The following is a 16,048-nucleotide window of genomic DNA, read 5'->3' as shown; positions in this document are numbered from 1 at the left end:
CCAATATCTAAGTTACATTTAAACCAGTGTGAGTGGCACTGGGAGCAGGTGGGTAAAGTGTCTTGCCCAAGGACACAACGGCAGTAACTAGGATGGCACAAGCGGGAATCGAACCTGCAACCCTCAAGTTGCTGGCACGGCCACTCTACCAACCAAGCTAGAATAGAATAGAATGTAGAATAACATGTACTTTATTTAATTCAGCACCACAGTTTGCTCACAATAAACAATTATAATAATAAATAATATAATATATGAATAATATAAATATATTCTACATATATTCTACATTTAAGTGCAGTCAAGGAACATATGCATTATACAGTCTGATGGCAGTCGTTCCATGGTACATTTTGGGAGTCGGAGCCTTCCACTGAACGTGCTCATTCTCTCCGCAAGGTCCGAGTGTAGTGGGTGGGAGGTGTTGTCCATAATGGCTAGGAGTTTTGCTAGACTTCTCCTCTGCCAGAGAGTATAGCTGTGGTTAGAAAAATAGTGACAGAGAATAGAACAAAGTTGGACATTTCAACCCTTAACTCAACAATGAGTAGATGAGTGTTATGTGTGTGTATTAATGTGTAAATAAATGAACACTGAAATTCAAGTATTTTTTTAAATAAATATACATATTTGATATATATATATCTTGATTGGATTATCCAGAGAATAGTGCTCGATACCATGGTAGAGCGCAATATGTATGTGTGGGAAAAAATCACAAGACTACTTCATCTCTACAGAACTGTTTCATGAGGGGTTCCCTCAATCATCAGGAGATCTCCTGATGAAACAGTTCTGTAGAGATGAAGTAGTCTTGTGATTTTTTCCCGCACATACATATTTTATATGTATATATATATATTTAATATATACAGTATATATTAAATATTTGACTCTTAACCACGCCCCAACCACGCCCTGCACTCCACCCCAATCGGAGGTTTCAAGGTTGGCAAGTAAGTGTGTGGCTGTCATCACCAACACTCTATTGCTCTTTATTGACATTGTCAGAGTAGTTTTTATTCGCCAAAGCATAAGTTGCTGATTAAGGTTGTTTTTTTTTTAATAGTCGAATGCCCACATCAATAATACTTTAATTAATATATGGCAGAAGGAGCCAAATTGGTTACCAAAAAATACAAAAAAGTAATCAGTCCGGAGCCGCAAAAAAATTAAATACTTTTATAAGTGTTCTAATGATGGCAACGCATGATATAAGTGTCTATTTTAGCTATATTAGCCTACTATCACAATGACTTTTAAAGTCTTATATACGTTTTATAATGAAGGCAACACATGATGTAAGTGTCTATATTAGCCTACTATCAAAATGACTTTAAAAGTCTTATATAAGTGTTATAATGAAGACAACACGCGATGTGTCTATTTCAGCTATATTAGCCTACTATCAAAATTACTTTCAAAGTTTTATATAAGTGTTATAATAAAGGCAACACATGATGTGTCTATATTAGCCTACTATCAAAATGACTTTAAAAGTCTATATAAGTGTTATATTGAAAACATTGATGTAAACGTCTGTATTAATTTTATTAACCTGCTATCAAAATTACTTTCAAAGTTTTACGTACGTGTTATAATGAAGGCAACACATGATGTAAGTGTCTATATTAGCTATATTAGCCTACTATAAAAATTACTTTAAAAGTCTTATCCAAGTGTTTAAATGTAGACAACACATGATGGAAGTGCCTGATTAGCTATATTAGCCTACTATCAAAATGACTTTGAAAGTCTAATATAAGTGTTGTAATGAAGACAACACATGGTGTAAGTGTCTATATTAGCTACATTAACCTACTATCAAAATGACTTTAAACGTCTTATATATGTGTTATAATGAAGACAACGCGTGATGTACAGTGTCTTTATTAGCTATATTAACCTACTATCAAAATGACTTTCAAAGTTTTATATAAGTGTCATAATGAAGGCAACACATGATGTAAGTGTCTATCTATTATATTAACCTATTATCAAAATGACTTTAAACTTCTTACATCAGTGTCATAATGAAGCCAACACATAATGTAAGTGTTTATATCAGCTATACTAGCCTACTATCAAAATGACTTTAAAATTATTGTATTTTATAATGAAGACAACACATGATGTAAGTATCTATATTATATATGCAAGCCTACTATCAAAATTACTTTCAAAGTCTGATATAAGTATCATAATGAAGACAACACATTATGTAAGTGTCTATATAGCTTACTATCAAAATGACGTTTAAAGTCTTATATAAGTATTATAGTGAAGATAACACGTGATGTGTCTAATTTAGCTATTTTAGCCTACTATCAAAATGACTTTAAAAGTCTCATATAAGTGTTATAATGAAGACAATGCATGATGGGTCTATATTAGCCATAATAGCCTACTATCATAATTACTTTGAAAAGTCTTATACAAGTGTCATAATGAAGGCAACACATGATGTAAGTGTTTATATTTGCTAAATTAGTCTACTATCAAAATTACTTTCAAAATCTTAGTGTTATAGTGACGACAACACATGATGTACGGTAAGTGTCTATATTATCTATATTAGCCTATAAAATAAATTACTTTAAAAATCTTATAGAAGTGTTATAATGAAGACAACACACAATATAAGTGTCTAAATTAGCTATATTAGCCTACTATCAAAATGAATTTAAAAGTCTTATATAAGTGTTATAATGAAGACAACACATGATGTGTCTATATTAGCTACATCAGCCTACTATTAAAATTACTTTAAAATAATGTTGTGTTATGATGAAGACAAGACATGATGTAAGTGTCTATATTAGCTATATTAGCCTACTATCAAAATGACCATATGTCGCAGGCTGACACAAATCTTCGTTGATAGAAAAGTTGAAATGTAATAATTATTCTACACATTTTTCAACATTGGAAAAAACGAGTAAAACCTCTCAGAGGGTGAGATGACTCCAGGAAAGGACCGTCTAAGAATTACCAAAGGTATAGATGTGTGTGTCCAAGTCTAAGGGGTTTTAATTACAGTCTTTGCAAGCCGGCTAACGTTTGCTGTGGTCTGGAACAACATGGCACACTAACAACTATAAGAAATGCAGCCAATTTTACCTACAGATGTGTCAAGAAACATGGACAAATAAACTAAATACACAGAGGACGTAAATAAAGGATATTAAATGAGCTCAAATATACCTACAAACTAAGCATAATGATGCAATGTGTACATATAGGTAGCCTAAATAGCATGTTAGCATCGGTTAGCTTGCAGTCATGCAGTGACCAGATATGCCTGATAAGCACTCCACACCAGTCAATAACATCAACATTCATGCACTGTATAAAACGTTTGGTGGACAAAATGAAACAAAGAAGGAGTGGAACAAAACACGTCTTGCATCATGTTTGTCCTTCTACAGACACCATATTACGACAAAAAAATATATTTTTCACCCCCTTTTTTTTCTCATTTCCATACATTTTTGAAAAAGCTCCATGGAGCCACTAAGGCGCTGCTCAAGGGTTGCATGTGGCTGTGGGGCCGTGGGTTGCTGACCCCCGATATATGGTCCAAAAAATAATAAATAATGCACGGCATGCCAAAAGTTGAGATTAATATATGTAGTGAATATTTATTGAGGATTCATTTTTATTGTATATAATATTGCGATAAATTATTTGAAAAAAAAACTGAAAAAATGTGAAAAATAATCATTCATATCCCATCCACTTTATTTGTATAAATGTTTCCAAAGAGCCGCGCGACAATATTAAAAACAATATTCAAATATTATCCTTAGCTAAATAAATGACTGAATAAAAAATAAAAAACAATATAAAAACAAAACAAAAATATGATTAAAAACGATTTTAAAGGGTAAAACCAATTAAAACAATAAATAGAAATCAACATTAAAAAAAAAACAAAAAAAAAACACGTCAACTCACGTAGTGTTAAAAGCCAAAGAATAAAAGTGAGTCTTAAAACATTCCCAAATAAATTAATATGTACATATATTATTCATATTTAACATACAAATATTTTTTCAAAATGTATTGGAATATTAAAAATAGCATATTTTGCTTAATGCATTGTACATATTGTAATAAAGTATTGCATGCAAAATTGATTGTCATTATTATCTTAATTGTTTGATTGCAAAGGCACACCCGATGTGTCAGCAGTATAAGTTTCAAGCCGTAAATAAAAAAATAAAGAAATTGACCCAAAGGAGGAACGAGCCAAAGAAGATAGCAATGCAGGGATTTCTGCCATGATGGGTATTGACCAGCAAGCTCTGCTCTCACGATAGCAATCTGGTAATTTGAAGAAATATCCCGCCATCCCACGGTTTTGGGATAGTGAAGCACACTCCGGTAGTAAATATTTACTCACCGTAATGGTGCAGTCGGCCTGGGGCGACCTCACAAACACACACAAACACACACAAACACACACACACACACACACACACACACACAGACAAATAAAAAGAAACAACAAAGTGGACCTTTAAAGAAGGACAAAAGTGTTCGTCCACCAAACGTTTTATACTGTGCGTGAATGCATAAAAGTGAGCTTTGTTGATGTTATGACTTGTGTGGAGGGATTATCAGGCATATTTGGTCACTGCATGACTGCAAGCTATTAAAATAATAGTAAAACTCAATTTTGGTGTAAGGATGCAATAAATTCATTAAATATCTATGATGCGTTAAACAAAAATATTTTAATTCAATATTTAATTTTTTTTTAGATTTGATTTTGATAATATATGTAATCAACTAAATCCAATACATTTTGAAAAAAAATATTCTTGTCAAATATGAATAATATATGTAATCATTCATTTATATATATATTATTAATTTTCATTATTTTCCAGATTTTTTTTTTAATAATTCATCGCAATGCTATATAAAATAACAATTAATCCTCAATAAATATTCACTACATGTATTAACCACAACTTTTGGCATTCCATGCATTACGCCCGAGTGGCTCCATGGTGGTTTTTTCAAAACATTTATGGAAATAGGTAAAAAAATGGAGTGAAAAAAAATATTTTTTATTTTAATATGGTTGTTCACCAAACATTGTATACTGTGCGTGAATGCACGATGGTGAGCTTCGTTGATGTTATGACTTGTGCGGAGTGCTTATCAGGCATATTTGGTCATTGCATGACTGCAAGCTATTAAAATAATAGTAAAACTCCATTTTGGTGTAAGGATACAATAACGTCATTAAATATCTATAATGCATTAAACACAAATATAATTCAATATTTTATTAATTTTTTTAGATTTGATTTTGATAATATATGTAATTAACTAAATCCAATACATTTTGAAACAACATATTTGTGTTAAATATGAATAATATATGTATTTATTCATTTATATATAAATTATAATTTTCAAACATTTTTCAGATTATAACTTTTTTTTTAAATAATTTATCGCAATAGTATATACATAAAAAAAAATCCTCAATGAATATTCAAAACATGTATTAACCACAACTATTGGCATTTTTTTGCATTACGCCCGGGTGGCTCCATGGAGCTATTTTAAAAAATTGTATGGAAATGGGATTAAAAATGGGGTGTTGTAAAAATTGTTGTAATATGGTTTCTGTAGAAGGACAAACACGTTTGTCCACCAAACGTTTTATACTGGGCGTGAATGCGCAAAGGTGAGCTTCGTTGATGTGTTTGACTTGTGTGGAGTGCTTACCAGGCATCTTTGGTCACTGCATGACTGCAAGCTAATCGATGCTAACATGCTAATTAGGCTACCTATACAGGGACAAGCGGTAGAAAATCCATGGATGAATGGATATATGTACATATTGCATCATTATGATTCATTAATAAGTATATTTGAGCTTATTTTTAATTTTGCTTTGACTTATGTCCACTGTGTATTTAGTTTATTTGTCAAACACTTCTATATTAAAATACTGAACAGATGTTTATTGGGATAAAGTAAACAAATAATAATAACACTTCATTTTTGTGTAAGTATGCAATAACTTCATCAAATATCTATAATGCATTAAAAAAATATATTCTAATTCAATATTTAATTGTTTTCAGATTTGATTTTGATAATATATGTAATCAACTAAATCCAATACATTTTGAGAAAAAAATATTTGTGTTAAGTATGAATAATGTATGTAATTATTCATTTATATATTATTAATTTTCAAATGTTTTCAGAATTTAAAAAAAATAATTTATCGCAATATTTTATATAATAAAAATAGATCCTCAATGAATGTTCACGACATGTATTAACCACAACTTTTGGTTTCTGTAGAAGGACAAACATGTTTGTCCACCAAACGTTTTATACTGTGCGTGAATGCACAAAAGTGAGCTTTGTTGATGTTATTGACTTGGGTGGAGTGCTTATGCATTATTTATGTCATGAAGTTTTTCTGGACCATATATCGGAGGTCAGCATCCCACCGCTCGAGAGCCACGTTTGAATGGCTCCATAGCGCTTTTTCAAGTGGAAATGGGTAAAAAAAAAAAATTTTTTTGTTTTAATATGGTTTCTGTAGAAGGACAAACACGACGCAAGACGTGTTTTGTGCCACCCCTTTGTTGTCTCATTTTGTCCACCAAAGGTTTTATACTGTGCGTGAATGCACAAAGGTGAGTTTTGTTGATGTTATCGACTTGTGTGGAGTTCTTATGACTGCATGACTGCAAGATAATCAATGCTAACATGCTATTTAGGCTACCTATATGTACATTATGCATCATTTTTGGAGCTATATTTGAGCCCATTTAATTCCCTTTACTTGTGTATTTAGTTTATTTTTTAAAATATTGAACATATGTTTATTGTGATAAGTAAACATAATACAATAATAATACCACTCAATTTTTGTTTAAGGATGCAAAAACTTCATTAAATATCTGTAATGCATTAAACACAAATATTCTATTTCAATATTTTATTTTTTTTAGATTTAATTTTGATAATATATGTAATCAACTAAATAAAATTCAATACATTTTGAAAAAAAAATGTAGATATGAATAATATATGTGATTATTCATTTATATATTATTAATTTTCCAATTTTTTTTAGATTTAAAAAATATATATATATCGCAATATTATATAAAATAAAAATTAATCCTCAATGAATATTCACTAAATGTGATACACAAGGAAATTACCATGAATACATGAACGTGGACCCTGACTTAAACAAGTTGCAAAACGTATTCGGGTGTTACCAATTTAGTGGTCAATTGTACGGAATATGTACTGTACTGTGAAATCTACAAATAAAACCATCAATCAATCAATCAAAACCCAAATAAGCATAAATAAAGTCAACTTGGTTTTCCATTTAAAGCTTAAATATAATGTCTTATTCCAAGAAATCATACTAAGACCATTTTGATGTGTTCTATTGGCAGATTGTTGTGCTTAATACAATCAAAAATATATATTTTTTTTTACTCTTTAAAAGGGATTTTTTTTATTTATTGAGGAGCTTTATTTATTTACTTATTTGATTTGTATATCTGATCAAAAAAGCTAAAAAGGTATTTGACTATGATTCCATTTATAAAAGCAATAAAAAGGTTTGAAACATTCGAAAGCAGGTGAATTTTTTTTGCAAGGCAAAACAAAAAAAAGGCTCCAGGGGAAATCTAATCAATGCAACAAAGTTTATAAAAAAAAGCAGGGAGCTCTAATGTTTGATAATGTACGTTTTGTCGGATTAATATCAGGCAAAGACACGTGCCCGCATTATCAGTTGTTTACGTGGAAGAAAAACTCAAAAAGACTTTTCGTGTTTGGAGCTGAAGGGCAAGCAGGAAGCCGAGTTTAAGACTGGGGTTGAGGTTTATTTAAAAGGCTGCATAACTATTTCCTAATAGGGTTGAACGCCGGCTGGAGGCGGAAAAAGTCTGTGGAGATTCTGCCTTTCGCTCCTGGATTATCATTTTAAAGCAGCTTCCTCCGGAGCATCCGGCACGAACACACTATACATTACACCAATGTTGCTCTATTTGCTTTTAATATGAGACAAAACGCGTTTATTAGGACCCAAAAGCATTTGGTGCCTTACCCAGTGTTAGTCTTTATTCAAGATAAAGGAATGAAAGAAGCACATTTTGAATATAACAATAAAAATAGGGTATCAAATCCGTAAGGAGCGAGACTTTATCAATCAGTCTTCACAACTTGACGGGTGTTGTTGACAATGCAGTTGTTCCACAATACAGTCGTTCTACATTTCAATCGTTCCACGATGCAGTCTTTCCACAATACTGTCGTTCAACGATACCGTGCTTCCATGATACAGTCGCTCCAAAAAGTAGTTGTTCCACAATTGTGTTATTCCACAATACAGCCATGATAATTATCCCAAAATGCAGGTGTTCCACAATACTGATATTCCACAATGCAGTTGTTCCACTATTCAGTCGTTCAACAATACAGTCGTCCCACAATACTGTCGTTCAACAATACCGTGCTTCCATGATACAGTTATTCCACAATGCAGTTGTTCCAAAACTGTTATTCCACAATACTGCTTTCCACGAGATATGATGCTACGATACAGTCGCTCCAAAAAGCCGTTGTTTCACAAAACTGTTATTCCACAATACAGCCATGATAGTTGTCCCACAATACTGATATTCCACAATGCAGTTGTTCCACAATTCAGTCGTTCAACAATACAGTCGTTCCACAATACCGTCGTTCAACGATACAGTGCTTCCATGATACAGTTATTCCACAATGCAGTTGTTCCACAAAACTTATTATTCCACAATACTGTTATGCCACGATACAGTCGCTCCACAAAGCAGTTGTTCCACAATACTGTTATTCCACAATACAGTCATGATAGTTGTCCAACAATGCAGTTGTTGCACAATACTGATATTCCACAATGCAGTCGTTCCACAATTCTGTCGTACCACAATACTGTTGTTGAACGATACAGTGCTTCCAAAACAGAGTTATTCCACAATACTGTTATGCTATTATACAGTCGTTCCACAATACAGTTGTTCCACAATGCAGTTGTTCCACAACACAGTTGTTCCATGAGACAGTCCTTCCCAATACAGTCGTTCCATGATAGTCGTCCCACAATGCAGTTGTTCCACAATACTGATATTCCACTATACAGTTTGTCCACAATACAGTTTTTCCCTGATACGGTTGTTCCACAATACTGATATTCAACAATACAGTTGTTCCACAATACAGTTGTTCCCTGACACATTTGTTCCACTATACTGTCATTCCACAACACAGTTGTTCCACCAAGCAGTTATTCCACAATACAGTTGTTCCCTGATGCAGTTGTTCCACAATACTGATATTCAACAATACAGATGTTCCACAATACAGTTGTTCCCTGATACAGTTGTTCCACAACACAGTTGTTCCAAAAAGCAATTGTTCCACAATATTGTCATTCAACGATACAGTGCTTCCATGATACAGTTATTCCACAATGGATTTGTTCCAATACAGAGTTATTCCACAAAGCAGTTGTTCCACAATACTGTCGTTCAACGCTACAGTGCTTCCATCATAGTTATTCCACAATGCAGTTGTTCCAAAACAGTTATTCCACAATGCAGTTGTTCCACAAAGCAGTTGTTCCACAATACTGTCGTTCAACGATACCGTGTTTCTATTATACAGTTATTCCACAATGCAGTTGTTCCACAATACTGTCGTTCAACGATACAGTGCTTCCATGATACAGTTATTCCACAATGCAGTTCTTCCAAAACAGTTATTCCACAATGCAGTTGTTCCCCAATACTGTCGTTAAACGATACAGTGCTTCCGTGATAGTTATTCCACAATACACTTGTTCCGAAACACAGTTATTCCACAATAAAGTTGTTCCACAATGTAATTGTTCCAAAATTCAGTTGTTCCAGTTGTTGGCGGCCCTAAGGTTAAGAAACACTAGTTTAATGTATACAAGGAAACACAAATAAGCATACAAAGTCAACTTGTTTTTCCATGTAAAGCTTGGATCAGAACCATCAGGACCACATCCTCTGCAAAAAGCAGAGACCTAATCCTGCAGCCACCAAACCGGATCCCCTCAACGTCCTGACTGCGCCGAGAAACAAACTATAACAATAAGACACCATTTCAGTGTATCTGTTATGTGTAGCATTCACAAAACATGATGAAAAATCCATAAATTAGCCGCACCGGTTTATAAGCTGCAGGTTTCAAAGCGTGGGGAAAAAAAAGTAGCGGTGTATTGTCTGGAGAACACGGTCATTATTGGCGGTGTTTCTCTCCATGAAGGCGAACAAAAAGCAGATGCAAAGCCCACATAAGGCAGGAGGTAAAGTGGAATAGCGTTTTTTTTTTTTTTTTTTTTTTTTTGGCAGACTAAGTGCTTGTTCCCCTCTCATCCATCCTCCAGTACTCCAATTTCATATTGATGAGGTCTGCAGCAATTCAAAATGCATGTCTTATTTAAACATTTAACTGGCAAAGAGAGCAATCACACTCTTTACTCAAAATCCCGCCTCGCTTGGGAAAAAAAAAAAAAACAAAGACGCCCACACCGAAAGGGAAGGAAATCGGGTACCTGAGGACCGAGCTGAGCTGTCCATGCTAATAAGAACAGGCTTTGTCTAACAGCAGCACAAATCAGACACTAAACAGAAACCTTCCTCTGCAGGTTATTTTGAGGGGAGGCAATTGGCGCGGATTGTATTTTGGTCTGGGAAGTTGGAGGTGTAAACAGTGGTTAGCCGCAAATGACAGCATCGGAGACACCGAAGCTGACTTCAAATCATCGCCTTTAGGCACTTTTGGGACCTGCCCAGGCCCCGCCCACAGCGAGGATGTCTTCTTTAAAAATCGAGAGACCGACTCTCGTTGGTACGGTCGTGAAGGGAATTAGAGGAATGGGGGAGTGTTGATCATAATGCAATGCAGTCTGCTGAAAATGACGGAAAGTGCCGCTGTGGTCTGGCTTCTACCCAGATTCACCGTTGATGATAACGTATTTAAGCCACACCCACAACATTTTTGAAGAAATACATACATTAGCCTCACCGGATATACTTCCAGCACAAAATATCCTGTATATGTTTATTTACATACCTTAATTGTTTCTAAGTGGTGTATGTAACACGGCAGTAAAACGGCATATTCATGCAAAACGAGAGTCATCGTCTTGACTTCTGGCGGCTAACGTGGCTGGTGCACCGCCCCCAGTTTGTCACGTATCATGTGCCGGGTAAACCGTCTTCCTACCGTAGACACATTTTAGAGAGTATGTATATATATACATATATATATATATATATATATATACTGTATATATATATATATATATATATATATATATATATATATACACCTACATATATATATATATATATATATGTAGGTGTGTATATATATATATGTATATATATATATATATATATATATATATATATACATATATATATATATATATACACAGTCGGTTTAGCTGATTGGAGGCTTCTGTTTTGTTGGCTCAGCCGTTTTACTGCCCTGTTACAAACACCGCTTAGAATCAATTAATGTATGTAAATAAACATCCAGAGTCTTTTGTGTCGGTGATGTATATGCCGCTTATAATCCGGTGAGGCTAAAATAAGTATCACTTCTAAAATTTGGTGGGTGTGGCTTGAATACGCTATTATCAGCAGTAAAAATGAAAGATTCCTTCACCAAACACACCCAAAATCCGTGCAAACCTCTGTTATTGACGCAAAGTGTGCAGGGAGTGTTAGCAAATACATTTATGATGAATCTGACAGTGTCTGTCAATCTTTTTTCCACACGTGCGGTCAGAACATAACGTTTAAATGGCAAGAATGAGCAGGCCTGCCAGAATGATGCATGCCATACCCATTGGGGGGAAAAGGGTGGGGGGGGGGGGGGTCTCACAACTTGTTATCTGTCACTCAATCTGTGATCCAATGGCATTGGTAATGCTGCAAAAGCCCACCCGTTGTTTTTCTTCTCCAAAATCCCCGCTGTGCTGGAACATGTGTTGGCTGCACGGAATTATTAAACCGTGTTTGTCATTCCCGAGAAGCGTCTGCCGAGTCGCGACAAATGGAATTTTCTAAATTTTATGACGACGAAACGGGGTCTGAAATGTGGTCCCCATAGCTTCAAGTAGCCTTAGCTTATCATGTTGAGAGAAATACACAGATTGTGGTATGTTGTAGAGTATACTGACTCGCCACTAGGTGTCAGTGTTTCTACACAAATATGGTCTCGTGAATTTTCCACGGTAATCAAAGGTACTTACGAAAGAAATACGGTCTTGCATTAAAGTGAACAAAACAAAAATCTCATTTCCACCTCAAAAATAGGCCTGGACCACAGTTTGTGAGGGCAGAGAAGACATTAAACTTGACCAAATGGAGGAAGTAAAATTTGGGACAAAGTAAACCAACAATGCATTTTCAAAAGGAAAGTTACACCAGGTAAATGCTGTCTGAAATGTGGTCGTGTTGTGTAGCTGCTATAGCGCCAAGTAGCCTTAGCTTACCATGTTGAGAGAAATAAATAGATGGCGATATGCCATAGTGTCTACTGACTGGCCACTAGGTGTCAGTGTTTCCACACGGATGTGCTCTCGTGAATTTTCCACGGTAATTAAAGGTACTTATGAAAGAAATATGGTCCTACATTAAAGTGAACAAAACAAAACTCTCATTTCCACCTCAAAAATAGGCCTGGACCACAGTTTGTGAGGGCCGAGAAGACATTAAACTTGACCAAATGGAGGAAGTAAAATTCGGGACGAAGTAAACCAACATTGCATTTTCAAAAGGAGAGTTACACCAGGTAAACGTGGTCTGAAGTGTGGTCCTGTTGTGTAGCTGCTATAGCGCCAAGTAGCCTTTGCTTACTAAGTTTGAGAGAAATAAATAGATGGCGATATGCTGTAGTGTCTACTGACTGGCCACTAGGTGTCAGTGTTTCCACACGGATGTGCTCTTGTGAATTTTCCACGGTAATTAAAGGTACTTATGAAAGAAATACGGTCCTCCATTAAAGTGAACAAAATAAAGATCTCATTTCCACCTCAAAGAAAGGCTAGACCACAGTTTGTGAGGGTCGTGAAGACATCAAACTTGACCAAATAGAGGAGGTAAAAGTTGGGACAAAGCGAACCAACATTGCATTCTCAAAAGGAGAGTTACACCAGGTAAACGTGGTCTGGAATGTGGTCCCGTCGTGTAGCTGCTATAGCGCCAAGTAGCCTTAGTTTACCATGCTGAGAGAAAGAAACAGATAGTGATATGTTGTAGTGTACATTGACTGGCCACTAGGTGTCAGTGTTTCCACATGGATGTGCTCTTGTGAATTTTCCACGGTAATTAAAGGTACTTATAAAAGAAATACGTTCCTCCATTAAAGTGAACAAAATAAATATCTCATTTCCACCTCAAAGAAAGGCTAGACCACAGTTTGTGAGGGTCGAGAAGACATCAAACTTGACCAAATAAAGGAGGTAAAAGTTAGGACAAAGCGAACCAACATTGCATTCTCAAAAGTAGAGTTACACCAGGTAAACGTGGTCTGAAATGTGGTCCCGTCGTGTCGCTGCTATAGCTCCATGTAGCCTTTGCTTACCATGTTAAGAGAAATAAACAGATAGTGATATGTTGTAGTGTACATTGACTGGCCACTAGGTGTCAGTGTTTCTACAAGAATGTGGTTTTGTGAATTTCCCAAGGTAATCAAAGGTACTTATGAAACAAATACGGTCTTGCATAAAAGTGAACAAAAAAAAATCTCATTTCCACCTCAAAAAAGCCGAGACCACAGTTTGTGAGGGCCGAGAAGACATCAAACTTGACTAAGTAGAGGAAGTAAAAGTTGGGACGAAGCGAACCAACATTGCATTCTCAAAAGGAGAGTTAAACTAGTTAAACGTGGTCTGGAATGTGGTCCCGTCGTGTCGCTGCTATAGCGCCAAGTAGCCTTAGCTTACCATGTTGAGGGAAAGAAACAGATAGTGATATGTTGTAGTGTACATTGACTGGCCACTAGGTGTCAGTGTTTCCACATGGATGTGCTCTTGTGAATTTTCCACGGTAATTAAAGGTGCTTATGAAAGAAATACGGTCCTACATTAAAGTGAACAAAATAATTATCTCATTTCCACCTCAAAGAAAGGCTAGACCACAGTTTGTGAGGGTCGAGAAGACATCAAACTTGACCAAATCGAGGAAGTAAAAGTTGGGACAAAGCGAACCAACATTGCATTCTCAAAAGTAGAGTTACACCAGGTAAACGTGGTCTGAAATGTGGTCCCGACGTGTCGCTGCTATAGCTCTATGTAGCCTTAGCTTACCATGTTGAGGGGAAATAAACAGATAGTGATATGTTGTAGTGTACATTGACTGGCCACTAAGTGTCAGTGTTTCTACAAGAATGTGGTTTTGTGAATTTCCCAAGGTAATCAAAGGTACTTATGAAACAAATACGGTCTTGCATAAAAGTGAACAAAAAAAAATCTCATTTCCACCTCAAAAAAGCCGAGACCACAGTTTGTGAGGGCCGAGAAGACATCAAACTTGACTAAGTAGAGGAAGTAAAAGTTGGGACGAAGCGAACCAACATTGCATTCTCAAAAGGAGAGTTAAACTAGGTAAACGTGGTCTGGAATGTGGTCCCGTCGTGTCGCTGCTATAGCGCCAAGTAGCCTTAGCTTACCATGTTGAGGGAAAGAAACAGATAGTGATATGTTGTAGTGTACATTGACTGGCCACTAGGTGTCAGTGTTTCCACATGGATGTGCTCTTGTGAATTTTCCACGGTAATTAAAGGTGCTTATGAAAGAAATACGGTCCTACATTAAAGTGAACAAAATAATTATCTCATTTCCACCTCAAAGAAAGGCTAGACCACAGTTTGTGAGGGTCGAGAAGACATCAAACTTGACCAAATCGAGGAAGTAAAAGTTGGGACAAAGCGAACCAACATTGCATTCTCAAAAGTAGAGTTACACCAGGTAAACGTGGTCTGAAATGTGGTCCCGTCGTGTCGCTGCTATAGCTCCATGTAGCCTTTGCTTACCATGTTAAGAGAAATAAACAGATAGTGATATGTTGTACTGTACATTGACTGGCCACTAGGTGTCAGTGTTTCTACAAGAATGTGGTTTTGTGAATTTCCCAAGGTAATCAAAGGTACTTATGAAACAAATACGGTCTTGCATAAAAGTGAACAAAAAAAAAATCTCATTTCCACCTCAAAAAAAGCCGAGACCACAGTTTGTGAGGGCCGAGAAGACATCAAACTTGACCAAGTAGAGGAAGTAAGTGTTGGGACAAAGCGAACCAACATTGCATTCTCAAAAGGAGAGTTAAACTAGGTAAACGTGGTCTGGAATGTGGTCCAGTCATATAGTATTCTTAGCTTCCCATGTTGAGAGAAATAAACAGATTGTGATATTTTGTAGTGGACACTGACTGGCCACTAGGTGTCAGTGTTTCCACACGAATTTGCTCTCGTGAATTTCGCAAAGTAATCAAAAACACTTATGAAAGAAATACGGGCTTAGATTAGAGTAAGCAAAACAAAGATCTAAATTCCACCTTTAAAGAAAGGCTAGGCCACAGTTTGTGAGGGCTGAGAAGACATCAAACTTGACCAAATGGAGGAAGTAAAAGTTGGGACGAAGCAAACCAACATTGCATTTTCAAAAGGAGAGTTACACCAGGTAAACGTGGTCTGGAATGTGATCCCGTTGGCTATTTGCAGAGCGTTCAATTCGACCGATGGCCCTCGGGTCAAGTTTGAAAGTCAAGACCAGTACGGACAATCAAAGTTCAATGACAACGACACTCTGTCTAAAATGTGCGCGCTGAACTTTAGGGTGAAAAAGCAGGATTTGAAGAGGCGGCACTTTGGCAAAGCGGAGTGTTGTTCTTTCTCCGCCTTCTCAATGCGAGTAAAAGGTGTCATCAATCTGCCCGTCTGGACGAGTACAGAACCACCT

The 16,048-nt window shown here is 35.8% G+C and overlaps 1 protein-coding gene across 1 annotated transcript in view; it reads left to right on the top strand.

Moving 5' to 3' along the window:
• The window catches only part of pcdh11 (protocadherin 11), a 591,758-nt gene that overhangs the window by 478,803 nt on the left and 96,907 nt on the right, over positions 1-16,048 (top strand). The gene's annotated exons all lie outside the window — the stretch shown is intronic.

Source organism: Nerophis ophidion, linkage group LG05 (assembly GCF_033978795.1).
Source record: "Nerophis ophidion isolate RoL-2023_Sa linkage group LG05, RoL_Noph_v1.0, whole genome shotgun sequence".
In the NCBI taxonomy this organism is placed as follows: domain Eukaryota; kingdom Metazoa; phylum Chordata; class Actinopteri; order Syngnathiformes; family Syngnathidae; genus Nerophis; species Nerophis ophidion.
The sequence above is the reverse complement of the archived record's forward strand: the minus strand, read 5'-3'. Positions and strand labels throughout refer to the sequence as shown.